General features: G+C 47.8%; 9 non-coding genes and 1 pseudogene across 9 annotated transcripts; all 10 read left to right on the top strand.

Moving 5' to 3' along the window:
* Positions 1–391: 391 nt before the first annotated feature.
* On the top strand, positions 392–582 carry LOC130350535 (U2 spliceosomal RNA). The gene has a single exon (XR_008887625.1). It is a non-coding gene; the product is annotated as a U2 spliceosomal RNA (small nuclear RNA).
* A 2,077-nt stretch (positions 583–2,659) lies between these two features.
* On the top strand, positions 2,660–2,850 carry LOC130350534 (U2 spliceosomal RNA). Its single transcript, XR_008887624.1, has one exon. It is a non-coding gene; the product is annotated as a U2 spliceosomal RNA (small nuclear RNA).
* A 2,082-nt stretch (positions 2,851–4,932) lies between these two features.
* Positions 4,933–5,123, top strand: LOC130350533 (U2 spliceosomal RNA). Its single transcript, XR_008887623.1, has one exon. It is a non-coding gene; the product is annotated as a U2 spliceosomal RNA (small nuclear RNA).
* Positions 5,124–7,188: 2,065 nt separating this feature from the next.
* LOC130350572 (U2 spliceosomal RNA) lies at positions 7,189–7,378 on the top strand. The gene has a single exon (XR_008887658.1). It is a non-coding gene; the product is annotated as a U2 spliceosomal RNA (small nuclear RNA).
* A 2,082-nt stretch (positions 7,379–9,460) lies between these two features.
* Positions 9,461–9,651, top strand: LOC130350531 (U2 spliceosomal RNA). The gene has a single exon (XR_008887621.1). It is a non-coding gene; the product is annotated as a U2 spliceosomal RNA (small nuclear RNA).
* A 2,089-nt stretch (positions 9,652–11,740) lies between these two features.
* LOC130350530 (U2 spliceosomal RNA) lies at positions 11,741–11,931 on the top strand. The gene has a single exon (XR_008887620.1). It is a non-coding gene; the product is annotated as a U2 spliceosomal RNA (small nuclear RNA).
* A 2,076-nt stretch (positions 11,932–14,007) lies between these two features.
* Positions 14,008–14,167, top strand: LOC130350521 (U2 spliceosomal RNA; annotated as a pseudogene).
* A 693-nt stretch (positions 14,168–14,860) lies between these two features.
* LOC130350518 (U2 spliceosomal RNA) lies at positions 14,861–15,045 on the top strand. Its single transcript, XR_008887611.1, has one exon. It is a non-coding gene; the product is annotated as a U2 spliceosomal RNA (small nuclear RNA).
* A 7,728-nt stretch (positions 15,046–22,773) lies between these two features.
* On the top strand, positions 22,774–22,964 carry LOC130350529 (U2 spliceosomal RNA). The gene has a single exon (XR_008887619.1). It is a non-coding gene; the product is annotated as a U2 spliceosomal RNA (small nuclear RNA).
* A 2,082-nt stretch (positions 22,965–25,046) lies between these two features.
* LOC130350528 (U2 spliceosomal RNA) lies at positions 25,047–25,237 on the top strand. The gene has a single exon (XR_008887618.1). It is a non-coding gene; the product is annotated as a U2 spliceosomal RNA (small nuclear RNA).
* Positions 25,238–26,581: the final 1,344 nt, after the last annotated feature.

Below are 26,581 nucleotides of genomic sequence, written 5' to 3'. Positions count from 1 at the left end.
TCTATGCTTACAGCTTCCCGTGGGTGTTGGTTTGATACCGTTTGGGGACAGCCAAGGAGGCATCTGCAGGCAACAAAGGTAGGTGTGTGCTTGTGTGTGTGTTTCCTATGCAGATCCTAAGCCCAGTGTCACATGCAAGTAGGAGGAGTAAGAAGGGTTCCTGGCAAATCCGGGTTATGGATTGCATTTAAAAAGGCCCCGTGGGAGTGCAATGGGCCCCTGTCTTGCTGCTTAGCAATAATGGTATGGGTTTAGGTTCTGCTGTGTGTACTGGTGGTTGACTGCCCCCCAGCCCAGAGTGTGCATGGAAAATTGTCTGGCAGCCTCCCTGACAGCAAGCAGTGATAGTGCCCATGAAGGGCACCTTGTTGGGCCCGCCCCTTTCACGGTTATCGCTTCTCGGCCTTTTGGCTAAGATCAAGTGTAGTATCTGTTCTTATCAGTTTAATATCTGATACGTCCCCTATCTGGGGACCATATATTAAATGGATTTTTGAGAACGGGGGCCGATTTCGAAGCTTGCTTCCGTCGCCCTATGCATTGACCCGATATGGCAGTATCTTCGGGTACAGTGCACCACCCCCTTACAGGGTTAAAAAGAAAGATTCCTACTTTCATTGCTACCTGCTTGCTGGCTAGCCAGCTAGCCAGCCCTGTGGGCCTTGCTGCTGCTGCAGCCAAAAAACAAAAGGTGGTGCTGCTGCTGCTTCTGCTGCTTCTGCTTCTGCTTGTGTCTGGCCGCTGTTGGAGCGTCCAGGCACAGGACTTCTGCTGCTGCTGACTAAATGGCCTCCTTAATTGGATCATTTGAGTAGCCAGCACACCTGTGCAGGTAGGGCATGACATGATAGGCAGCTGCCTTGATAGCGGGTGGGTGCTGAATGTTCCTAATTGACAAAATAAGATTAATGCTTATGAAGAAATATAAAATCTCATCCCTTCCCCAATATCGCGCCACACCCCTACCCCTTAATTCCCTGGTTGAACTTGATGGACATATGTCTTTTTTCGACCGTACTAACTATGTAACTATGTAACATAACATGGGGGGGGGGGGGGTCTCCTGGCTGTTCACACAGGTGTGTCATTGCTGTACATTGACCATGCATTGCTTCTGTGGTATTGCAAAGGCAAAGACAAATGCTTCCAGCCATCCATTGCACTAATGGATTGGTCATCAGCTGGCTGTCTATGTCCCGCATCAATATAGACCAAAGTACAGAGGGTTAGGCTATGCTATTGTGCACCTACCTGATGCATCAGAAGGTGCGAGGCCCTTGCTAAATTCTGTGCACAGACTTTGAGATCTATACTTTAGACTGTATCTAAACCTGCTCCAACATGGACTGACATTCTGGCCTACTTTCAGCCGATGCGACTTGTCTGTCGCTGAACAGTCGCTTTTTATGTATTCAGCACCTATGTATAATGTTGTAAAAATGCTCTAGAAGCTAAAGTCGCAGAAATGTCACACATATTTGGCCTGCAACTTTCTGTGCGACAAATTCAGACAGGAAAAATCAGTATAAATCCTTAGAAAATTATCCCCCAGTGTCTCCATCTGCTGGCGGTATTGAATAAGCATTGCTGCACTGATGGGGTATGCATTAGACGAAAAAAAAGAAGAAAAAGAAGAATAATACGCCCAGAAAAGAGGCGAAAAGGAGAAAAACGTAAAAAAACGTGAAAAAAAAGTAAGAGGAAGAGAAGGGAAAAAAAGGTGGAAATGGGTTTAAAAGTGATTTCGGCGGAGAAATATATATATATATATATATATATATATATACGCGCACACACACACATATATATAAACGTATTCTCCGTTGAGATATTGCAGCCGCTGCTGTGTCCAGGCCCAGGAGCCTTAGCACTGTGCTGTGATGTCACTCAATACCACTGACATCACTAGGTGTAAACAACATCTCTCCTTTGCTGTGTATGTGACTATGGAGCTGTTTGGTGATGTCGTCTATTATGGCCTTCATAGAAGCAACAGGAGATTGTTGCATCCATCTAGAACCCTCAGAACTACAGTGCTATGATGTCACTCACTTCCACAGGCCTTGCAGAGTGTAAACAACAACAACCCAGCTTTGTTGTGTATGTAACCATAGGGATTTGTGATGTCACCTAGAACCTTCACAGCAGCGACAGCTTTATGAGGAGCATCAGCACTGCTCTGCCTGAGCAGAACCATCACCGCCATAGGTTGTCAAATAACCCGGGTTTAACCCACACAGGTAAGTCCAATGGGGTGCAGGCATGTCCTCTATGCTTACAGCTTCCCGTGGGTGTTGGTTTGATACCGTTTGGGGACAGCCAAGGAGGCATCTGCAGGCAACAAAGGTAGGTGTGTGCTTGTGTGTGTGTTTCCTATGCAGATCCTAAGCCCAGTGTCACATGCAAGTAGGAGGAGTAAGAAGGGTTCCTGGCAAATCCGGGTTATGGATTGCATTTAAAAAGGCCCCGTGGGAGTGCAATGGGCCCCTGTCTTGCTGCTTAGCAATAATGGTATGGGTTTAGGTTCTGCTGTGTGTACTGGTGGTTGACTGCCCCCCAGCCCAGAGTGTGCATGGAAAATTGTCTGGCAGCCTCCCTGACAGCAAGCAGTGATAGTGCCCATGAAGGGCACCTTGTTGGGCCCGCCCCTTTCACGGTTATCGCTTCTCGGCCTTTTGGCTAAGATCAAGTGTAGTATCTGTTCTTATCAGTTTAATATCTGATACGTCCCCTATCTGGGGACCATATATTAAATGGATTTTTGAGAACGGGGGCCGATTTCGAAGCTTGCTTCCGTCGCCCTATGCATTGACCCGATATGGCAGTATCTTCGGGTACAGTGCACCACCCCCTTACAGGGTTAAAAAGAAAGATTCCTACTTTCATTGCTACCTGCTTGCTGGCTAGCCAGCTAGCCAGCCCTGTGGGCCTTGCTGCTGCTGCAGCCAAAAAACAAAAGGTGGTGCTGCTGCTGCTTCTGCTGCTTCTGCTTGTGTCTGGCCGCTGTTGGAGCGTCCAGGCACAGGACTTCTGCTGCTGCTGACTAAATGGCCTCCTTAATTGGATCATTTGAGTAGCCAGCACACCTGTGCAGGTAGGGCATGACATGATAGGCAGCTGCCTTGATAGCGGGTGGGTGCTGAATGTTCCTAATTGACAAAATAAGATTAATGCTTATGAAGAAATATAAAATCTCATCCCTTCCCCAATATCGCGCCACACCCCTACCCCTTAATTCCCTGGTTGAACTTGATGGACATATGTCTTTTTTCGACCGTACTAACTATGTAACTATGTAACATAACATGGGGGGGGGGGGGGGGGGGTCTCCTGGCTGTTCACACAGGTGTGTCATTGCTGTACATTGACCATGCATTGCTTCTGTGGTATTGCAAAGGCAAAGACAAATGCTTCCAGCCATCCATTGCACTAATGGATTGGTCATCAGCTGGCTGTCTATGTCCCGCATCAATATAGACCAAAGTACAGAGGGTTAGGCTATGCTATTGTGCACCTACCTGATGCATCAGAAGGTGCGAGGCCCTTGCTAAATTCTGTGCACAGACTTTGAGATCTATACTTTAGACTGTATCTAAACCTGCTCCAACATGGACTGACATTCTGGCCTACTTTCAGCCGATGCGACTTGTCTGTCGCTGAACAGTCGCTTTTTATGTATTCAGCACCTATGTATAATGTTGTAAAAATGCTCTAGAAGCTAAAGTCGCAGAAATGTCACACATATTTGGCCTGCAACTTTCTGTGCGACAAATTCAGACAGGAAAAATCAGTATAAATCCTTAGAAAATTATCCCCCAGTGTCTCCATCTGCTGGCGGTATTGAATAAGCATTGCTGCACTGATGGGGTATGCATTAGACGAAAAAAAAGAAGAAAAAGAAGAATAATACGCCCAGAAAAGAGGCGAAAAGGAGAAAAACGTAAAAAAACGTGAAAAAAAAGTAAGAGGAAGAGAAGGGAAAAAAAGGTGGAAATGGGTTTAAAAGTGATTTCGGCGGAGAAATATATATATATATATATATATATATATATATATATACGCGCACACACACACATATATATAAACGTATTCTCCGTTGAGATATTGCAGCCGCTGCTGTGTCCAGGCCCAGGAGCCTTAGCACTGTGCTGTGATGTCACTCAATACCACTGACATCACTAGGTGTAAACAACATCTCTCCTTTGCTGTGTATGTGACTATGGAGCTGTTTGGTGATGTCGTCTATTATGGCCTTCATAGAAGCAACAGGAGATTGTTGCATCCATCTAGAACCCTCAGAACTACAGTGCTATGATGTCACTCACTTCCACAGGCCTTGCAGAGTGTAAACAACAACAACCCAGCTTTGTTGTGTATGTAACCATAGGGATTTGTGATGTCACCTAGAACCTTCACAGCAGCGACAGCTTTATGAGGAGCATCAGCACTGCTCTGCCTGAGCAGAACCATCACCGCCATAGGTTGTCAAATAACCCGGGTTTAACCCACACAGGTAAGTCCAATGGGGTGCAGGCATGTCCTCTATGCTTACAGCTTCCCGTGGGTGTTGGTTTGATACCGTTTGGGGACAGCCAAGGAGGCATCTGCAGGCAACAAAGGTAGGTGTGTGCTTGTGTGTGTGTTTCCTATGCAGATCCTAAGCCCAGTGTCACATGCAAGTAGGAGGAGTAAGAAGGGTTCCTGGCAAATCCGGGTTATGGATTGCATTTAAAAAGGCCCCGTGGGAGTGCAATGGGCCCCTGTCTTGCTGCTTAGCAATAATGGTATGGGTTTAGGTTCTGCTGTGTGTACTGGTGGTTGACTGCCCCCCAGCCCAGAGTGTGCATGGAAAATTGTCTGGCAGCCTCCCTGACAGCAAGCAGTGATAGTGCCCATGAAGGGCACCTTGTTGGGCCCGCCCCTTTCACGGTTATCGCTTCTCGGCCTTTTGGCTAAGATCAAGTGTAGTATCTGTTCTTATCAGTTTAATATCTGATACGTCCCCTATCTGGGGACCATATATTAAATGGATTTTTGAGAACGGGGGCCGATTTCGAAGCTTGCTTCCGTCGCCCTATGCATTGACCCGATATGGCAGTATCTTCGGGTACAGTGCACCACCCCCTTACAGGGTTAAAAAGAAAGATTCCTACTTTCATTGCTACCTGCTTGCTAGCTAGCCAGCCCTGTGGGCCTTGCTGCTGCTGCAGCCAAAAAACAAAAGGTGGTGCTGCTGCTGCTTCTGCTTCTGCTTGTGTCTGGCCGCTGTTGGAGCGTCCAGGCACAGGACTTCTGCTGCTGCTGACTAAATGGCCTCCTTAATTGGATCATTTGAGTAGCCAGCACACCTGTGCAGGTAGGGCATGACATGATAGGCAGCTGCCTTGATAGCGGGTGGGTGCTGAATGTTCCTAATTGACAAAATAAGATTAATGCTTATGAAGAAATATAAAATCTCATCCCTTCCCCAATATCGCGCCACACCCCTACCCCTTAATTCCCTGGTTGAACTTGATGGACATATGTCTTTTTTCGACCGTACTAACTATGTAACTATGTAACATAACATGGGGGGGGGGGGGGGTCTCCTGGCTGTTCACACAGGTGTGTCATTGCTGTACATTGACCATGCATTGCTTCTGTGGTATTGCAAAGGCAAAGACAAATGCTTCCAGCCATCCATTGCACTAATGGATTGGTCATCAGCTGGCTGTCTATGTCCCGCATCAATATAGACCAAAGTACAGAGGGTTAGGCTATGCTATTGTGCACCTACCTGATGCATCAGAAGGTGCGAGGCCCTTGCTAAATTCTGTGCACAGACTTTGAGATCTATACTTTAGACTGTATCTAAACCTGCTCCAACATGGACTGACATTCTGGCCTACTTTCAGCCGATGCGACTTGTCTGTCGCTGAACAGTCGCTTTTTATGTATTCAGCACCTATGTATAATGTTGTAAAAATGCTCTAGAAGCTAAAGTCGCAGAAATGTCACACATATTTGGCCTGCAACTTTCTGTGCGACAAATTCAGACAGGAAAAATCAGTATAAATCCTTAGAAGATTATCCCCCAGTGTCTCCATCTGCTGGCGGTATTGAATAAGCATTGCTGCACTGATGGGGTATGCATTAGACGAAAAAAAAGAAGAAAAAGAAGAATAATACGCCCAGAAAAGAGGCGAAAAGGAGAAAAACGTAAAAAAACGTGAAAAAAAAGTAAGAGGAAGAGAAGGGAAAAAAAGGTGGAAATGGGTTTAAAAGTGATTTCGGCGGAGAAATATATATATATATATATATATATATATATATATATATACGCGCACACACACACATATATAAACGTATTCTCCGTTGAGATATTGCAGCCGCTGCTGTGTCCAGGCCCAGGAGCCTTAGCACTGTGCTGTGATGTCACTCAATACCACTGACATCACTAGGTGTAAACAACATCTCTCCTTTGCTGTGTATGTGACTATGGAGCTGTTTGGTGATGTCGTCTATTATGGCCTTCATAGAAGCAACAGGAGATTGTTGCATCCATCTAGAACCCTCAGAACTACAGTGCTATGATGTCACTCACTTCCACAGGCCTTGCAGAGTGTAAACAACAACAACCCAGCTTTGTTGTGTATGTAACCATAGGGATTTGTGATGTCACCTAGAACCTTCACAGCAGCGACAGCTTTATGAGGAGCATCAGCACTGCTCTGCCTGAGCAGAACCATCACCGCCATAGGTTGTCAAATAACCCGGGTTTAACCCACACAGGTAAGTCCAATGGGGTGCAGGCATGTCCTCTATGCTTACAGCTTCCCGTGGGTGTTGGTTTGATACCGTTTGGGGACAGCCAAGGAGGCATCTGCAGGCAACAAAGGTAGGTGTGTGCTTGTGTGTGTGTTTCCTATGCAGATCCTAAGCCCAGTGTCACATGCAAGTAGGAGGAGTAAGAAGGGTTCCTGGCAAATCCGGGTTATGGATTGCATTTAAAAAGGCCCCGTGGGAGTGCAATGGGCCCGTCTTGCTGCTTAGCAATAATGGTATGGGTTTAGGTTCTGCTGTGTGTACTGGTGGTTGACTGCCCCCCAGCCCAGAGTGTGCATGGAAAATTGTCTGGCAGCCTCCCTGACAGCAAGCAGTGATAGTGCCCATGAAGGGCACCTTGTTGGGCCCGCCCCTTTCACGGTTATCGCTTCTCGGCCTTTTGGCTAAGATCAAGTGTAGTATCTGTTCTTATCAGTTTAATATCTGATACGTCCCCTATCTGGGGACCATATATTAAATGGATTTTTGAGAACGGGGCCGATTTCGAAGCTTGCTTCCGTCGCCCTATGCATTGACCCGATATGGCAGTATCTTCGGGTACAGTGCACCACCCCCTTACAGGGTTAAAAAGAAAGATTCCTACTTTCATTGCTACCTGCTTGCTGGCTAGCCAGCTAGCCAGCCCTGTGGGCCTTGCTGCTGCTGCAGCCAAAAAACAAAAGGTGGTGCTGCTGCTGCTTCTGCTGCTTCTGCTTGTGTCTGGCCGCTGTTGGAGCGTCCAGGCACAGGACTTCTGCTGCTGCTGACTAAATGGCCTCCTTAATTGGATCATTTGAGTAGCCAGCACACCTGTGCAGGTAGGGCATGACATGATAGGCAGCTGCCTTGATAGCGGGTGGGTGCTGAATGTTCCTAATTGACAAAATAAGATTAATGCTTATGAAGAAATATAAAATCTCATCCCTTCCCCAATATCGCGCCACACCCCTACCCCTTAATTCCCTGGTTGAACTTGATGGACATATGTCTTTTTTCGACCGTACTAACTATGTTACTATGTAACATAACATGGGGGGGGGGGGGGGTCTCCTGGCTGTTCACACAGGTGTGTCATTGCTGTACATTGACCATGCATTGCTTCTGTGGTATTGCAAAGGCAAAGACAAATGCTTCCAGCCATCCATTGCACTAATGGATTGGTCATCAGCTGGCTGTCTATGTCCCGCATCAATATAGACCAAAGTACAGAGGGTTAGGCTATGCTATTGTGCACCTACCTGATGCATCAGAAGGTGCGAGGCCCTTGCTAAATTCTGTGCACAGACTTTGAGATCTATACTTTAGACTGTATCTAAACCTGCTCCAACATGGACTGACATTCTGGCCTACTTTCAGCCGATGCGACTTGTCTGTCGCTGAACAGTCGCTTTTTATGTATTCAGCACCTATGTATAATGTTGTAAAAATGCTCTAGAAGCTAAAGTCGCAGAAATGTCACACATATTTGGCCTGCAACTTTCTGTGCGACAAATTCAGACAGGAAAAATCAGTATAAATCCTTAGAAAATTATCCCCCAGTGTCTCCATCTGCTGGCGGTATTGAATAAGCATTGCTGCACTGATGGGGTATGCATTAGATGAAAAAAAAGAAGAAAAAGAAGAATAATACGCCCAGAAAAGAGGCGAAAAGGAGAAAAACGTAAAAAAACGTGAAAAAAAAGTAAGAGGAAGAGAAGGGAAAAAAAGGTGGAAATGGGTTTAAAAGTGATTTCGGCGGAGAAATATATATATATATATATATATATATATATATATATATATACGCGCACACACACACATATATATAAACGTATTCTCCGTTGAGATATTGCAGCCGCTGCTGTGTCCAGGCCCAGGAGCCTTAGCACTGTGCTGTGATGTCACTCAATACCACTGACATCACTAGGTGTAAACAACATCTCTCCTTTGCTGTGTATGTGACTATGGAGCTGTTTGGTGATGTCGTCTATTATGGCCTTCATAGAAGCAACAGGAGATTGTTGCATCCATCTAGAACCCTCAGAACTACAGTGCTATGATGTCACTCACTTCCACAGGCCTTGCAGAGTGTAAACAACAACAACCCAGCTTTGTTGTGTATGTAACCATAGGGATTTGTGATGTCACCTAGAACCTTCACAGCAGCGACAGCTTTATGAGGAGCATCAGCACTGCTCTGCCTGAGCAGAACCATCACCGCCATAGGTTGTCAAATAACCCGGGTTTAACCCACACAGGTAAGTCCAATGGGGTGCAGGCATGTCCTCTATGCTTACAGCTTCCCGTGGGTGTTGGTTTGATACCGTTTGGGGACAGCCAAGGAGGCATCTGCAGGCAACAAAGGTAGGTGTGTGCTTGTGTGTGTGTTTCCTATGCAGATCCTAAGCCCAGTGTCACATGCAAGTAGGAGGAGTAAGAAGGGTTCCTGGCAAATCCGGGTTATGGATTGCATTTAAAAAGGCCCCGTGGGAGTGCAATGGGCCCCTGTCTTGCTGCTTAGCAATAATGGTATGGGTTTAGGTTCTGCTGTGTGTACTGGTGGTTGACTGCCCCCCAGCCCAGAGTGTGCATGGAAAATTGTCTGGCAGCCTCCCTGACAGCAAGCAGTGATAGTGCCCATGAAGGGCACCTTGTTGGGCCCGCCCCTTTCACGGTTATCGCTTCTCGGCCTTTTGGCTAAGATCAAGTGTAGTATCTGTTCTTATCAGTTTAATATCTGATACGTCCCCTATCTGGGGACCATATATTAAATGGATTTTTGAGAACGGGGGCCGATTTCGAAGCTTGCTTCCGTCGCCCTATGCATTGACCCGATATGGCAGTATCTTCGGGTACAGTGCACCACCCCCTTACAGGGTTAAAAAGAAAGATTCCTACTTTCATTGCTACCTGCTTGCTGGCTAGCCAGCTAGCCAGCCCTGTGGGCCTTGCTGCTGCTGCAGCCAAAAAACAAAAGGTGGTGCTGCTGCTGCTTCTGCTGCTTCTGCTTCTGCTTGTGTCTGGCCGCTGTTGGAGCGTCCAGGCACAGGACTTCTGCTGCTGCTGACTAAATGGCCTCCTTAATTGGATCATTTGAGTAGCCAGCACACCTGTGCAGGTAGGGCATGACATGATAGGCAGCTGCCTTGATAGCGGGTGGGTGCTGAATGTTCCTAATTGACAAAATAAGATTAATGCTTATGAAGAAATATAAAATCTCATCCCTTCCCCAATATCGCGCCACACCCCTACCCCTTAATTCCCTGGTTGAACTTGATGGACATATGTCTTTTTTCGACCGTACTAACTATGTAACTATGTAACATAACATGGGGGGGGGGGGGGTCTCCTGGCTGTTCACACAGGTGTGTCATTGCTGTACATTGACCATGCATTGCTTCTGTGGTATTGCAAAGGCAAAGACAAATGCTTCCAGCCATCCATTGCACTAATGGATTGGTCATCAGCTGGCTGTCTATGTCCCGCATCAATATAGACCAAAGTACAGAGGGTTAGGCTATGCTATTGTGCACCTACCTGATGCATCAGAAGGTGCGAGGCCCTTGCTAAATTCTGTGCACAGACTTTGAGATCTATACTTTAGACTGTATCTAAACCTGCTCCAACATGGACTGACATTCTGGCCTACTTTCAGCCGATGCGACTTGTCTGTCGCTGAACAGTCGCTTTTTATGTATTCAGCACCTATGTATAATGTTGTAAAAATGCTCTAGAAGCTAAAGTCGCAGAAATGTCACACATATTTGGCCTGCAACTTTCTGTGCGACAAATTCAGACAGGAAAAATCAGTATAAATCCTTAGAAAATTATCCCCCAGTGTCTCCATCTGCTGGCGGTATTGAATAAGCATTGCTGCACTGATGGGGTATGCATTAGACGAAAAAAAAGAAGAAAAAGAAGAATAATACGCCCAGAAAAGAGGCGAAAAGGAGAAAAACGTAAAAAAACGTGAAAAAAAAGTAAGAGGAAGAGAAGGGAAAAAAAGGTGGAAATGGGTTTAAAAGTGATTTCGGCGGAGAAATATATATATATATATATATATATATATATATATATATATATACGCGCACACACACACATATATATAAACGTATTCTCCGTTGAGATATTGCAGCCGCTGCTGTGTCCAGGCCCAGGAGCCTTAGCACTGTGCTGTGATGTCACTCAATACCACTGACATCACTAGGTGTAAACAACATCTCTCCTTTGCTGTGTATGTGACTATGGAGCTGTTTGGTGATGTCGTCTATTATGGCCTTCATAGAAGCAACAGGAGATTGTTGCATCCATCTAGAACCCTCAGAACTACAGTGCTATGATGTCACTCACTTCCACAGGCCTTGCAGAGTGTAAACAACAACAACCCAGCTTTGTTGTGTATGTAACCATAGGGATTTGTGATGTCACCTAGAACCTTCACAGCAGCGACAGCTTTATGAGGAGCATCAGCACTGCTCTGCCTGAGCAGAACCATCACCGCCATAGGTTGTCAAATAACCCGGGTTTAACCCACACAGGTAAGTCCAATGGGGTGCAGGCATGTCCTCTATGCTTACAGCTTCCCGTGGGTGTTGGTTTGATACCGTTTGGGGACAGCCAAGGAGGCATCTGCAGGCAACAAAGGTAGGTGTGTGCTTGTGTGTGTGTTTCCTATGCAGATCCTAAGCCCAGTGTCACATGCAAGTAGGAGGAGTAAGAAGGGTTCCTGGCAAATCCGGGTTATGGATTGCATTTAAAAAGGCCCCGTGGGAGTGCAATGGGCCCCTGTCTTGCTGCTTAGCAATAATGGTATGGGTTTAGGTTCTGCTGTGTGTACTGGTGGTTGACTGCCCCCCAGCCCAGAGTGTGCATGGAAAATTGTCTGGCAGCCTCCCTGACAGCAAGCAGTGATAGTGCCCATGAAGGGCACCTTGTTGGGCCCGCCCCTTTCACGGTTATCGCTTCTCGGCCTTTTGGCTAAGATCAAGTGTAGTATCTGTTCTTATCAGTTTAATATCTGATACGTCCCCTATCTGGGGACCATATATTAAATGGATTTTTGAGAACGGGGGCCGATTTCGAAGCTTGCTTCCGTCGCCCTATGCATTGACCCGATATGGCAGTATCTTCGGGTACAGTGCACCACCCCCTTACAGGGTTAAAAAGAAAGATTCCTACTTTCATTGCTACCTGCTTGCTGGCTAGCCAGCTAGCCAGCCCTGTGGGCCTTGCTGCTGCTGCAGCCAAAAAACAAAAGGTGGTGCTGCTGCTGCTTCTGCTGCTTCTGCTTGTGTCTGGCCGCTGTTGGAGCGTCCAGGCACAGGACTTCTGCTGCTGCTGACTAAATGGCCTCCTTAATTGGATCATTTGAGTAGCCAGCACACCTGTGCAGGTAGGGCATGACATGATAGGCAGCTGCCTTGATAGCGGGTGGGTGCTGAATGTTCCTAATTGACAAAATAAGATTAATGCTTATGAAGAAATATAAAATCTCATCCCTTCCCCAATATCGCGCCACACCCCTACCCCTTAATTCCCTGGTTGAACTTGATGGACATATGTCTTTTTTCGACCGTACTAACTATGTAACTATGTAACATAACATGGGGGGGGGGGGGGGGGTCTCCTGGCTGTTCACACAGGTGTGTCATTGCTGTACATTGACCATGCATTGCTTCTGTGGTATTGCAAAGGCAAAGACAAATGCTTCCAGCCATCCATTGCACTAATGGATTGGTCATCAGCTGGCTGTCTATGTCCCGCATCAATATAGACCAAAGTACAGAGGGTTAGGCTATGCTATTGTGCACCTACCTGATGCATCAGAAGGTGCGAGGCCCTTGCTAAATTCTGTGCACAGACTTTGAGATCTATACTTTAGACTGTATCTAAACCTGCTCCAACATGGACTGACATTCTGGCCTACTTTCAGCCGATGCGACTTGTCTGTCGCTGAACAGTCGCTTTTTATGTATTCAGCACCTATGTATAATGTTGTAAAAATGCTCTAGAAGCTAAAGTCGCAGAAATGTCACACATATTTGGCCTGCAACTTTCTGTGCGACAAATTCAGACAGGAAAAATCAGTATAAATCCTTAGAAAATTATCCCCCAGTGTCTCCATCTGCTGGCGGTATTGAATAAGCATTGCTGCACTGATGGGGTATGCATTAGACGAAAAAAAAGAAGAAAAAGAAGAATAATACGCCCAGAAAAGAGGCGAAAAGGAGAAAAACGTAAAAAAACGTGAAAAAAAAGTAAGAGGAAGAGAAGGGAAAAAAAGGTGGAAATGGGTTTAAAAGTGATTTCGGCGGAGAAATATATATATATATATATATATATATATATATACGCGCACACACACACATATATATAAACGTATTCTCCGTTGAGATATTGCAGCCGCTGCTGTGTCCAGGCCCAGGAGCCTTAGCACTGTGCTGTGATGTCACTCAATACCACTGACATCACTAGGTGTAAACAACATCTCTCCTTTGCTGTGTATGTGACTATGGAGCTGTTTGGTGATGTCGTCTATTATGGCCTTCATAGAAGCAACAGGAGATTGTTGCATCCATCTAGAACCCTCAGAACTACAGTGCTATGATGTCACTCACTTCCACAGGCCTTGCAGAGTGTAAACAACAACAACCCAGCTTTGTTGTGTATGTAACCATAGGGATTTGTGATGTCACCTAGAACCTTCACAGCAGCGACAGCTTTATGAGGAGCATCAGCACTGCTCTGCCTGAGCAGAACCATCACCGCCATAGGTTGTCAAATAACCCGGGTTTAACCCACACAGGTAAGTCCAATGGGGTGCAGGCATGTCCTCTATGCTTACAGCTTCCCGTGGGTGTTGGTTTGATACCGTTTGGGGACAGCCAAGGAGGCATCTGCAGGCAACAAAGGTAGGTGTGTGCTTGTGTGTGTGTTTCCTATGCAGATCCTAAGCCCAGTGTCACATGCAAGTAGGAGGAGTAAGAAGGGTTCCTGGCAAATCCGGGTTATGGATTGCATTTAAAAAGGCCCCGTGGGAGTGCAATGGGCCCCTGTCTTGCTGCTTAGCAATAATGGTATGGGTTTAGGTTCTGCTGTGTGTACTGGTGGTTGACTGCCCCCCAGCCCAGAGTGTGCATGGAAAATTGTCTGGCAGCCTCCCTGACAGCAAGCAGTGATAGTGCCCATGAAGGGCACCTTGTTGGGCCCGCCCCTTTCACGGTTATCGCTTCTCGGCCTTTTGGCTAAGATCAAGTGTAGTATCTGTTCTTATCAGTTTTCATGCTGGTGGGGATGGGTGCTGCATGGAGGATGCAGGTGTACCAGGGCTTTCCGGGGCTGGTTCTGAGGAATCAGCTCGACGGCTGCCCCGATGTGACCTGTTCCCTCCGGGTCTCGCCATGAGGCTGAGAGGGTCTAGAGCCGAGGTACTTTTGTGCCTCGGGGAGTGGTGACCCCGAGGTGCCGAAACTCACTGGGAGAATAGGCTCACTGAGTTGAAGCACGGGCACCATAATCTCTTCACCTTGTGGCACTCACCTCTTGATTCCCGGCCTTCTGGCTAGGATCAGAGAAATTTTTATAGATCCGGCCGGATGTCCGGGCAGTATATCTGCACACATTCACTTATTTATTTATTTTTTGTCTCACTGTGTCACTTTTTGCGTGTTGTGTGTTCACAGGATTTGTCAGGATGCGGTAGCCCTTCTGGGTGTCCCTCCTGGCGGTCTAGGGGAGGTGTGTGTGGCCATTAGGTTCCGCACCTCCCTGCAAACACCCCGGGTACTCCTGCTTCGCAGGGTACCTACCGTAATCGGCTCTGCGGGCAGATACCTTGGCTAACGCCAAGGGGGATGCCGCGAGCATTTGTGGTCTCCTAGTAGCTTCGGCGAAAAGGGACATCGAACCTGGAACCTCGCAGGTACCTTTTGGTCCGGAGGCGAAGGGTAAGGTTTGTTGGGGGGCCTCTCTCCTATCGGAGAAGGGCTTGCGATAGACCGCATCCTTTGTGCACGTTTTTTTTAGTGTAACACGTTTGCACTTTTTCTTGCACTTTGGGTGAATCGAAAGCACGTTCCTCGGCTTTAGATAAAAAAAAAAAAAAAAAAATCTGTTCTTATCAGTTTAATATCTGATACGTCCCCTATCTGGGGACCATATATTAAATGGATTTTTGAGAACGGGGGCCGATTTCGAAGCTTGCTTCCGTCGCCCTATGCATTGACCCGATATGGCAGTATCTTCGGGTACAGTGCACCACCCCCTTACAGGGTTAAAAAGAAAGATTCCTACTTTCATTGCTACCTGCTTGCTGGCTAGCCAGCTAGCCAGCCCTGTGGGCCTTGCTGCTGCTGCAGCCAAAAAACAAAAGGTGGTGCTGCTGCTGCTTCTGCTGCTTCTGCTTCTGCTTGTGTCTGGCCGCTGTTGGAGCGTCCAGGCACAGGACTTCTGCTGCTGCTGACTAAATGGCCTCCTTAATTGGATCATTTGAGTAGCCAGCACACTGTTACGCCGAGCGCTCCGGGTCCCCGCTCCTCCCCGGAGCGCTCGCTACACTTCCCTCACTGCAGCGCCCCGGTCGGTTCCACGGACCCGGGGCGCTGCGTTACTACCTCCGGCCGGGATGCGATTCGCGATGCGGGTAGCGCCCGCTCGCGATGCGCACCCCGGCTCCCGTACCTTACTCGCTCCCCGTCAGTTCTGTCCCGGCGCGCGCGGCCCCGCTCCCTAGGGCGCGCGCGCGCCGGGTCTTTGCGATTTAAAGGGCCACTGCACCGCTGATTGGTGCAGTGGTTCCAATTAGTGTTTACACCTGTGCACTTCCCTATATCACCTCACTTCCCCTTCACTCCCTCGCCGGATATTGTTGCCCTAGTGCCAGTGAAAGCGTTCCTTGTGTGTTCCTTGCCTGTGATTCCAGACCTTCTGCCGTTGCCCCTGACTACGATCCTTGCTGCCTGCCCCGACCTTCTGCTACGTCCGACCTTGCTTCTGTCTACTCCCTTGTACCGCGCCTATCTTCAGCAGCCAGAGAGGTTGAGCCGTTGCTAGGGGATACGACCTGGTCACTACCGCCGCAGCAAGACCATCCCGCTTTGCGGCGGGCTCTGGTGAAAACCAGTAGTGACTTAGAACCGATCCTCTAGCACGGTCCACGCCAATCCCTCTCTGGCACAGAGGATCCACTACCTGCCAGCCGGCATCGTGACAGTATATCCGGCCATGGATCCCGCTGAAGTTCCTCTGCCAGTTGTCGCTGACCTCACCACGGTGGTCGCCCAGCAGTCACAACAGATTGCGCAACAAGGCCAACAGCTGTCTCAACTGACTGTTATGCTACAACAGTTACTACCACAGCTCCAGCAATCATCTCCTCCGCCAGCTCCTGTACCTCCTCCGCAGCGAGTGGCCGCTTCTGGAATACGACTATCCTTGCCGGATAAATTTGATGGGGACTCTAAGTTTTGCCGTGGCTTTCTTTCCCAATGTTCATTACACTTGGAGATGATGTCGGACCAGTTCCCCACTGAAAGGTCTAAGGTGGCTTTCGTAGTCAGCCTGCTGTCTGGAAAAGCCCTGGCTTGGGCCACACCGCTCTGGGACCGCAATGACCCCGTCACTGCCTCTGTACACTCCTTCTTCTCGGAAATTCGAAGTGTCTTTGAGGAACCTGCCCGAGCCTCTTCTGCTGAGACTGCCCTGTTGAACCTGGTCCAGGGTAATTCTTCCGTTGGCGAGTATGCCGTACAGTTCCGTACCCTTGCTTCAGAATTATCCTGGAATAATGAGGCACTCTGCGCGACCTTTAAAAAAGGCCTATCCAGCAACATTAAAGATGTTCTGGCCGCACGAGAAATCCCTGCTAACCTACATGAACTCATCCATCTTGCCACTCGCATTGACATGCGTTTTTCCGAACGGCGTCAGGAGCTCCGCCAGGATATGGACTCTGTTCGCACGAGGCGTTTCTTCTCCCCGGCTCCTCTCTCCTCTGGTCCCCTGCAATCTGTTCCTGTGCCTCCCGCCGTGGAGGCTATGCAGGTCGACCGGTCTCGCCTGACACCCCAAGAGAGGACACGACGCCGCATGGAGAATCTCTGCCTGTACTGTGCTAGTACCGAACACTTCCTGAAGGATTGTCCTATCCGTCCTCCCCGCCTGGAAAGACGTCCGCTGACTCCGCACAAAGGTGAGACAGTCCTTGATGTCTACTCTGCTTCTCCACGTCTTACTGTGCCTGTGCGGATGTCTGCCTCTGCCTTCTCCTTCTCTGCTGTGGCCTTCCTGGACTCTGGATCTGCAGGAAATTTCATCTTAGCCTCTCTAGTCAACAGGTTCAACATCCCGGTGACCAGTCTCGCCAGACCCCTCTACATCAATTGTGTAAACAATGAAAGATTGGACTGTACTATACGTTTCCGCACGGAGCCCCTTCTAATGTGCATCGGATCTCATCACGAGAGGATTGAACTGTTGGTCCTCCCCAATTGCACTTCTGAAATCCTTCTTGGACTTCCCTGGCTTCAACTCCATTCCCCAATCCTGGATTGGTCCACTGGGGAGATCAAGAGTTGGGGGCCCTCTTGTTCCAAGGACTGCTTAAAACCGGTTCCCAGTAAACCTTGCCGTGTCCCTGTGCTTCCTCATGTAACCGGTCTCCCTAAGGCCTATATGGACTTTGCGGACGTTTTTTGCAAAAAACAAGCTGAGACTCTACCTCCTCACAGGCCTTATGATTGTCCCATTGACCTCCTCCCGGGCACTACTCCACCCCGGGGCAGAATCTATCCTCTGTCCGTCCCAGAGACTCTTGCCATGTCTGAATACGTCCAAGAAAATTTAAAAAAGGGCTTTATCCGTAAATCCTCCTCTCCTGCCGGAGCCGGATTTTTCTTTGTGTCCAAAAAAGATGGCTCTCTACGTCCTTGCATTGACTACCGCGGTCTTAATAAAATCACGGTTAAGAACCGCTACCCCCTACCCCTCATCTCTGAACTCTTTGATCGTCTCCAAGGTGCCCATATTTTTACCAAACTGGACTTAAGAGGTGCTTATAATCTCATCCGCATCAGAGAGGGGGATGAATGGAAAACGGCATTTAACACCAGAGATGGACACTTTGAGTATCTGGTCATGCCCTTTGGTCTATGCAACGCCCCTGCCGTCTTCCAAGACTTTGTTAATGAAATTTTTCGTGATCTACTATACTCCTGTGTTGTTGTATATCTGGACGATATCCTGATTTTTTCTGCCAATCTTGAAGAACACCGCCAGCATGTCCGTATGGTTCTTCAGAGACTTCGTGATAATCAACTCTATGCCAAAATTGAGAAATGTCTGTTTGAATGCCAATCTCTTCCTTTTCTAGGATACTTGGTCTCTGGCCAGGGACTACAAATGGACCCAGATAAACTCTCTGCCGTCTTAGATTGGCCACGCCCCTCCGGACTCCGTGCCATCCAACGTTTTTTGGGGTTCGCCAATTATTACAGGCAATTTATTCCACATTTTTCTACCATTGTGGCTCCTATTGTGGCTTTAACAAAAAAAAATGCCGATCCCAAGTCTTGGCCTCCTCAAGCGGAAGACGCCTTTAAACGACTCAAGTCTGCCTTTTCTTCGGCTCCCGTGCTCTCCAGACCTGACCCATCTAAACCCTTCCTATTGGAGGTTGATGCCTCCTCAGTGGGAGCTGGAGCTGTCCTTCTACAAAAAAACTCTTCCGGGCATGCTGTTACTTGTGGTTTTTTTTCCAGGACCTTCTCTCCGGCGGAGAGGAACTACTCCATCGGGGATCGAGAGCTTCTAGCCATTAAATTAGCACTTGAGGAATGGAGGCATCTGCTGGAGGGATCAAGATTTCCAGTTATTATTTACACCGATCACAAGAACCTCTCCTACCTCCAGTCTGCCCAACGGCTGAATCCTCGTCAGGCCAGGTGGTCTCTGTTCTTTGCCCGATTTAATTTTGAAATTCACTTTCGGCCTGCTGATAAAAACATTAGGGCCGATGCTCTCTCTCGTTCCTCAGATGCCTCTGAAATTGAACTCTCTCCTCAACACATCATTCCTCCTGACTGCCTGATTTCCACTTCTCCAGCCTCCATCAGGCAAACTCCTCCAGGAAAGACCTTTGTTTCTCCACGCCAACGCCTTGGGATCCTCAAATGGGGTCACTCCTCCCATCTCGCAGGTCATGCGGGCATCAAGAAATCTGTGCAACTCATCTCTCGCTTCTATTGGTGGCCGACTCTAGAGACTGATGTGGTGGACTTTGTGCGAGCCTGCACTATCTGTGCCCGGGATAAGACTCCTCGCCAGAAGCCCGCTGGTTTTCTTCATCCTCTACCTGTCCCCGAACAACCTTGGTCTCTGATTGGTATGGATTTTATTACTGACTTGCCCCCATCCCATGGCAACACTGTTATTTGGGTGGTCGTTGATCGATTCTCCAAAATGGCACATTTCATCCCTCTTCCTGGTCTTCCTTCAGCGCCTCAGTTGGCTAAACAATTTTTTGTACACATTTTTCGTCTTCACGGGTTGCCTACACAGATCGTCTCGGATAGAGGCGTCCAATTTGTGTCTAAATTCTGGAGGGCTCTCTGTAAACAACTCAAGATTAAATTAAATTTTTCTTCTGCATACCATCCTCAATCCAATGGACAAGTAGAGAGAATTAACCAGATCTTGGGTGACTATTTACGACATTTTGTTTCCTCCCGCCAGGATGACTGGGCAGATCTTCTACCTTGGGCCGAATTCTCGTATAATTTCAGAATCTCTGAATCTTCCTCCAAATCTCCGTTTTTCGTGGTGTACGGCCGTCACCCTCTTCCCCCCCTCCCTACCCCCTTGCCCTCTGGTCTGCCCGCTGTGGATGAAATTTCTCGTGATCTTTCCACCATATGGAAAGAGACCCCAAATTTCTCTCTTACAGGCTTCTTCTCGCATGAAGAGATTCGCAGATAAGAAAAGAAGAGCTCCTCCCATTTTTTCCCCTGGAGACAAGGTATGGCTCTCCGCTAAATATGTCCGTTTCCGTGTCCCGAGCTATAAGTTGGGACCACGCTATCTTGGTCCTTTTAAAGTTTTGTGTCAAATTAATCCTGTCTCTTACAAACTTCTTCTTCCTCCTTCTCTTCGTATCCCTAATGCCTTTCACGTCTCTCTTCTTAAACCTCTCATCCTCAACCGTTTTTCTCCTAAATCTGTTCCTCCCACTCCTGTTTCCGGCTCCTCGGACATCTTCTCTGTCAAAGAGATTTTGGCCTCTAAAAAGGTCAGGGGAAGAACTTTTTTTTTAGTGGATTGGGAGGGTTGTGGTCCAGAAGAGAGGTCCTGGGAACCTGAGGACAATATCCTGGACAAAAGTCTGATCCTCAGGTTCTCAGGCCCCAAGAAGAGGGGGAGACCCAAGGGGGGGGGTACTGTTACGCCGAGCGCTCCGGGTCCCCGCTCCTCCCCGGAGCGCTCGCTACACTTCCCTCACTGCAGCGCCCCGGTCGGTTCCACGGACCCGGGGCGCTGCGTTACTACCTCCGGCCGGGATGCGATTCGCGATGCGGGTAGCGCCCGCTCGCGATGCGCACCCCGGCTCCCGTACCTTACTCGCTCCCCGTCAGTTCTGTCCCGGCGCGCGCGGCCCCGCTCCCTAGGGCGCGCGCGCGCCGGGTCTTTGCGATTTAAAGGGCCACTGCACCGCTGATTGGTGCAGTGGTTCCAATTAGTGTTTACACCTGTGCACTTCCCTATATCACCTCACTTCCCCTTCACTCCCTCGCCGGATATTGTTGCCCTAGTGCCAGTGAAAGCGTTCCTTGTGTGTTCCTTGCCTGTGATTCCAGACCTTCTGCCGTTGCCCCTGACTACGATCCTTGCTGCCTGCCCCGACCTTCTGCTACGTCCGACCTTGCTTCTGTCTACTCCCTTGTACCGCGCCTATCTTCAGCAGCCAGAGAGGTTGAGCCGTTGCTAGGGGATACGACCTGGTCACTACCGCCGCAGCAAGACCATCCCGCTTTGCGGCGGGCTCTGGTGAAAACCAGTAGTGACTTAGAACCGATCCTCTAGCACGGTCCACGCCAATCCCTCTCTGGCACAGAGGATCCACTACCTGCCAGCCGGCATCGTGACACACACCTGTGCAGGTAGGGCATGACATGATAGGCAGCTGCCTTGATAGCGGGTGGGTGCTGAATGTTCCTAATTGACAAAATAAGATTAATGCTTATGAAGAAATATAAAATCTCATCCCTTCCCCAATATCGCGCCACACCCCTACCCCTTAATTCCCTGGTTGAACTTGATGGACATATGTCTTTTTTCGACCGTACTAACTATGTAACTATGTAACATAACATGGGGGGGGGGGGGTCTCCTGGCTGTTCACACAGGTGTGTCATTGCTGTACATTGACCATGCATTGCTTCTGTGGTATTGCAAAGGCAAAGACAAATGCTTCCAGCCATCCATTGCACTAATGGATTGGTCATCAGCTGGCTGTCTATGTCCCGCATCAATATAGACCAAAGTACAGAGGGTTAGGCTATGCTATTGTGCACCTACCTGATGCATCAGAAGGTGCGAGGCCCTTGCTAAATTCTGTGCACAGACTTTGAGATCTATACTTTAGACTGTATCTAAACCTGCTCCAACATGGACTGACATTCTGGCCTACTTTCAGCCGATGCGACTTGTCTGTCGCTGAACAGTCGCTTTTTATGTATTCAGCACCTATGTATAATGTTGTAAAAATGCTCTAGAAGCTAAAGTCGCAGAAATGTCACACATATTTGGCCTGCAACTTTCTGTGCGACAAATTCAGACAGGAAAAATCAGTATAAATCCTTAGAAAATTATCCCCCAGTGTCTCCATCTGCTGGCGGTATTGAATAAGCATTGCTGCACTGATGGGGTATGCATTAGACGAAAAAAAAGAAGAAAAAGAAGAATAATACGCCCAGAAAAGAGGCGAAAAGGAGAAAAACGTAAAAAAACGTGAAAAAAAAGTAAGAGGAAGAGAAGGGAAAAAAAGGTGGAAATGGGTTTAAAAGTGATTTCGGCGGAGAAATATATATATATATATATATATATATATATATATATATATATATACGCGCACACACACACATATATATAAACGTATTCTCCGTTGAGATATTGCAGCCGCTGCTGTGTCCAGGCCCAGGAGCCTTAGCACTGTGCTGTGATGTCACTCAATACCACTGACATCACTAGGTGTAAACAACATCTCTCCTTTGCTGTGTATGTGACTATGGAGCTGTTTGGTGATGTCGTCTATTATGGCCTTCATAGAAGCAACAGGAGATTGTTGCATCCATCTAGAACCCTCAGAACTACAGTGCTATGATGTCACTCACTTCCACAGGCCTTGCAGAGTGTAAACAACAACAACCCAGCTTTGTTGTGTATGTAACCATAGGGATTTGTGATGTCACCTAGAACCTTCACAGCAGCGACAGCTTTATGAGGAGCATCAGCACTGCTCTGCCTGAGCAGAACCATCACCGCCATAGGTTGTCAAATAACCCGGGTTTAACCCACACAGGTAAGTCCAATGGGGTGCAGGCATGTCCTCTATGCTTACAGCTTCCCGTGGGTGTTGGTTTGATACCGTTTGGGGACAGCCAAGGAGGCATCTGCAGGCAACAAAGGTAGGTGTGTGCTTGTGTGTGTGTTTCCTATGCAGATCCTAAGCCCAGTGTCACATGCAAGTAGGAGGAGTAAGAAGGGTTCCTGGCAAATCCGGGTTATGGATTGCATTTAAAAAGGCCCCGTGGGAGTGCAATGGGCCCCTGTCTTGCTGCTTAGCAATAATGGTATGGGTTTAGGTTCTGCTGTGTGTACTGGTGGTTGACTGCCCCCCAGCCCAGAGTGTGCATGGAAAATTGTCTGGCAGCCTCCCTGACAGCAAGCAGTGATAGTGCCCATGAAGGGCACCTTGTTGGGCCCGCCCCTTTCACGGTTATCGCTTCTCGGCCTTTTGGCTAAGATCAAGTGTAGTATCTGTTCTTATCAGTTTAATATCTGATACGTCCCCTATCTGGGGACCATATATTAAATGGATTTTTGAGAACGGGGGCCGATTTCGAAGCTTGCTTCCGTCGCCCTATGCATTGACCCGATATGGCAGTATCTTCGGGTACAGTGCACCACCCCCTTACAGGGTTAAAAAGAAAGATTCCTACTTTCATTGCTACCTGCTTGCTGGCTAGCCAGCTAGCCAGCCCTGTGGGCCTTGCTGCTGCTGCAGCCAAAAAACAAAAGGTGGTGCTGCTGCTGCTTCTGCTGCTTCTGCTTGTGTCTGGCCGCTGTTGGAGCGTCCAGGCACAGGACTTCTGCTGCTGCTGACTAAATGGCCTCCTTAATTGGATCATTTGAGTAGCCAGCACACCTGTGCAGGTAGGGCATGACATGATAGGCAGCTGCCTTGATAGCGGGTGGGTGCTGAATGTTCCTAATTGACAAAATAAGATTAATGCTTATGAAGAAATATAAAATCTCATCCCTTCCCCAATATCGCGCCACACCCCTACCCCTTAATTCCCTGGTTGAACTTGATGGACATATGTCTTTTTTCGACCGTACTAACTATGTAACTATGTAACATAACATGGGGGGGGGGGGGGGGGTCTCCTGGCTGTTCACACAGGTGTGTCATTGCTGTACATTGACCATGCATTGCTTCTGTGGTATTGCAAAGGCAAAGACAAATGCTTCCAGCCATCCATTGCACTAATGGATTGGTCATCAGCTGGCTGTCTATGTCCCGCATCAATATAGACCAAAGTACAGAGGGTTAGGCTATGCTATTGTGCACCTACCTGATGCATCAGAAGGTGCGAGGCCCTTGCTAAATTCTGTGCACAGACTTTGAGATCTATACTTTAGACTGTATCTAAACCTGCTCCAACATGGACTGACATTCTGGCCTACTTTCAGCCGATGCGACTTGTCTGTCGCTGAACAGTCGCTTTTTATGTATTCAGCACCTATGTATAATGTTGTAAAAATGCTCTAGAAGCTAAAGTCGCAGAAATGTCACACATATTTGGCCTGCAACTTTCTGTGCGACAAATTCAGACAGGAAAAATCAGTATAAATCCTTAGAAAATTATCCCCCAGTGTCTCCATCTGCTGGCGGTATTGAATAAGCATTGCTGCACTGATGGGGTATGCATTAGACGAAAAAAAAGAAGAAAAAGAAGAATAATACGCCCAGAAAAGAGGCGAAAAGGAGAAAAACGTAAAAAAACGTGAAAAAAAAGTAAGAGGAAGAGAAGGGAAAAAAAGGTGGAAATGGGTTTAAAAGTGATTTCGGCGGAGAAATATATATATATATATATATATATATATATATATATATACGCGCACACACACACATATATATAAACGTATTCTCCGTTGAGATATTGCAGCCGCTGCTGTGTCCAGGCCCAGGAGCCTTAGCACTGTGCTGTGATGTCACTCAATACCACTGACATCACTAGGTGTAAACAACATCTCTCCTTTGCTGTGTATGTGACTATGGAGCTGTTTGGTGATGTCGTCTATTATGGCCTTCATAGAAGCAACAGGAGATTGTTGCATCCATCTAGAACCCTCAGAACTACAGTGCTATGATGTCACTCACTTCCACAGGCCTTGCAGAGTGTAAACAACAACAACCCAGCTTTGTTGTGTATGTAACCATAGGGATTTGTGATGTCACCTAGAACCTTCACAGCAGCGACAGCTTTATGAGGAGCATCAGCACTGCTCTGCCTGAGCAGAACCATCACCGCCATAGGTTGTCAAATAACCCGGGTTTAACCCACACAGGTAAGTCCAATGGGGTGCAGGCATGTCCTCTATGCTTACAGCTTCCCGTGGGTGTTGGTTTGATACCGTTTGGGGACAGCCAAGGAGGCATCTGCAGGCAACAAAGGTAGGTGTGTGCTTGTGTGTGTGTTTCCTATGCAGATCCTAAGCCCAGTGTCACATGCAAGTAGGAGGAGTAAGAAGGGTTCCTGGCAAATCCGGGTTATGGATTGCATTTAAAAAGGCCCCGTGGGAGTGCAATGGGCCCCTGTCTTGCTGCTTAGCAATAATGGTATGGGTTTAGGTTCTGCTGTGTGTACTGGTGGTTGACTGCCCCCCAGCCCAGAGTGTGCATGGAAAATTGTCTGGCAGCCTCCCTGACAGCAAGCAGTGATAGTGCCCATGAAGGGCACCTTGTTGGGCCCGCCCCTTTCACGGTTATCGCTTCTCGGCCTTTTGGCTAAGATCAAGTGTAGTATCTGTTCTTATCAGTTTAATATCTGATACGTCCCCTATCTGGGGACCATATATTAAATGGATTTTTGAGAACGGGGGCCGATTTCGAAGCTTGCTTCCGTCGCCCTATGCATTGACCCGATATGGCAGTATCTTCGGGTACAGTGCACCACCCCCTTACAGGGTTAAAAAGAAAGATTCCTACTTTCATTGCTACCTGCTTGCTGGCTAGCCAGCTAGCCAGCCCTGTGGGCCTTGCTGCTGCTGCAGCCAAAAAACAAAAGGTGGTGCTGCTGCTGCTTCTGCTGCTTCTGCTTCTGCTTGTGTCTGGCCGCTGTTGGAGCGTCCAGGCACAGGACTTCTGCTGCTGCTGACTAAATGGCCTCCTTAATTGGATCATTTGAGTAGCCAGCACACCTGTGCAGGTAGGGCATGACATGATAGGCAGCTGCCTTGATAGCGGGTGGGTGCTGAATGTTCCTAATTGACAAAATAAGATTAATGCTTATGAAGAAATATAAAATCTCATCCCTTCCCCAATATCGCGCCACACCCCTACCCCTTAATTCCCTGGTTGAACTTGATGGACATATGTCTTTTTTCGACCGTACTAACTATGTAACTATGTAACATAACATGGGGGGGGGGGGGGGTCTCCTGGCTGTTCACACAGGTGTGTCATTGCTGTACATTGACCATGCATTGCTTCTGTGGTATTGCAAAGGCAAAGACAAATGCTTCCAGCCATCCATTGCACTAATGGATTGGTCATCAGCTGGCTGTCTATGTCCCGCATCAATATAGACCAAAGTACAGAGGGTTAGGCTATGCTATTGTGCACCTACCTGATGCATCAGAAGGTGCGAGGCCCTTGCTAAATTCTGTGCACAGACTTTGAGATCTATACTTTAGACTGTATCTAAACCTGCTCCAACATGGACTGACATTCTGGCCTACTTTCAGCCGATGCGACTTGTCTGTCGCTGAACAGTCGCTTTTTATGTATTCAGCACCTATGTATAATGTTGTAAAAATGCTCTAGAAGCTAAAGTCGCAGAAATGTCACACATATTTGGCCTGCAACTTTCTGTGCGACAAATTCAGACAGGAAAAATCAGTATAAATCCTTAGAAAATTATCCCCCAGTGTCTCCATCTGCTGGCGGTATTGAATAAGCATTGCTGCACTGATGGGGTATGCATTAGACGAAAAAAAAGAAGAAAAAGAAGAATAATACGCCCAGAAAAGAGGCGAAAAGGAGAAAAACGTAAAAAAACGTGAAAAAAAAGTAAGAGGAAGAGAAGGGAAAAAAAGGTGGAAATGGGTTTAAAAGTGATTTCGGCGGAGAAATATATATATATATATATATATATATATATATATATATATATATACGCGCACACACACACATATATATAAACGTATTCTCCGTTGAGATATTGCAGCCGCTGCTGTGTCCAGGCCCAGGAGCCTTAGCACTGTGCTGTGATGTCACTCAATACCACTGACATCACTAGGT

Source organism: Hyla sarda, unplaced genomic scaffold (genome assembly GCF_029499605.1).
Source record: "Hyla sarda isolate aHylSar1 unplaced genomic scaffold, aHylSar1.hap1 scaffold_949, whole genome shotgun sequence".
NCBI classification, from domain to species: Eukaryota; Metazoa; Chordata; class Amphibia; order Anura; family Hylidae; genus Hyla; species Hyla sarda.
Note: the sequence above shows the minus strand (reverse complement) of the source record. Positions and strands in the feature narration are given on the sequence as shown.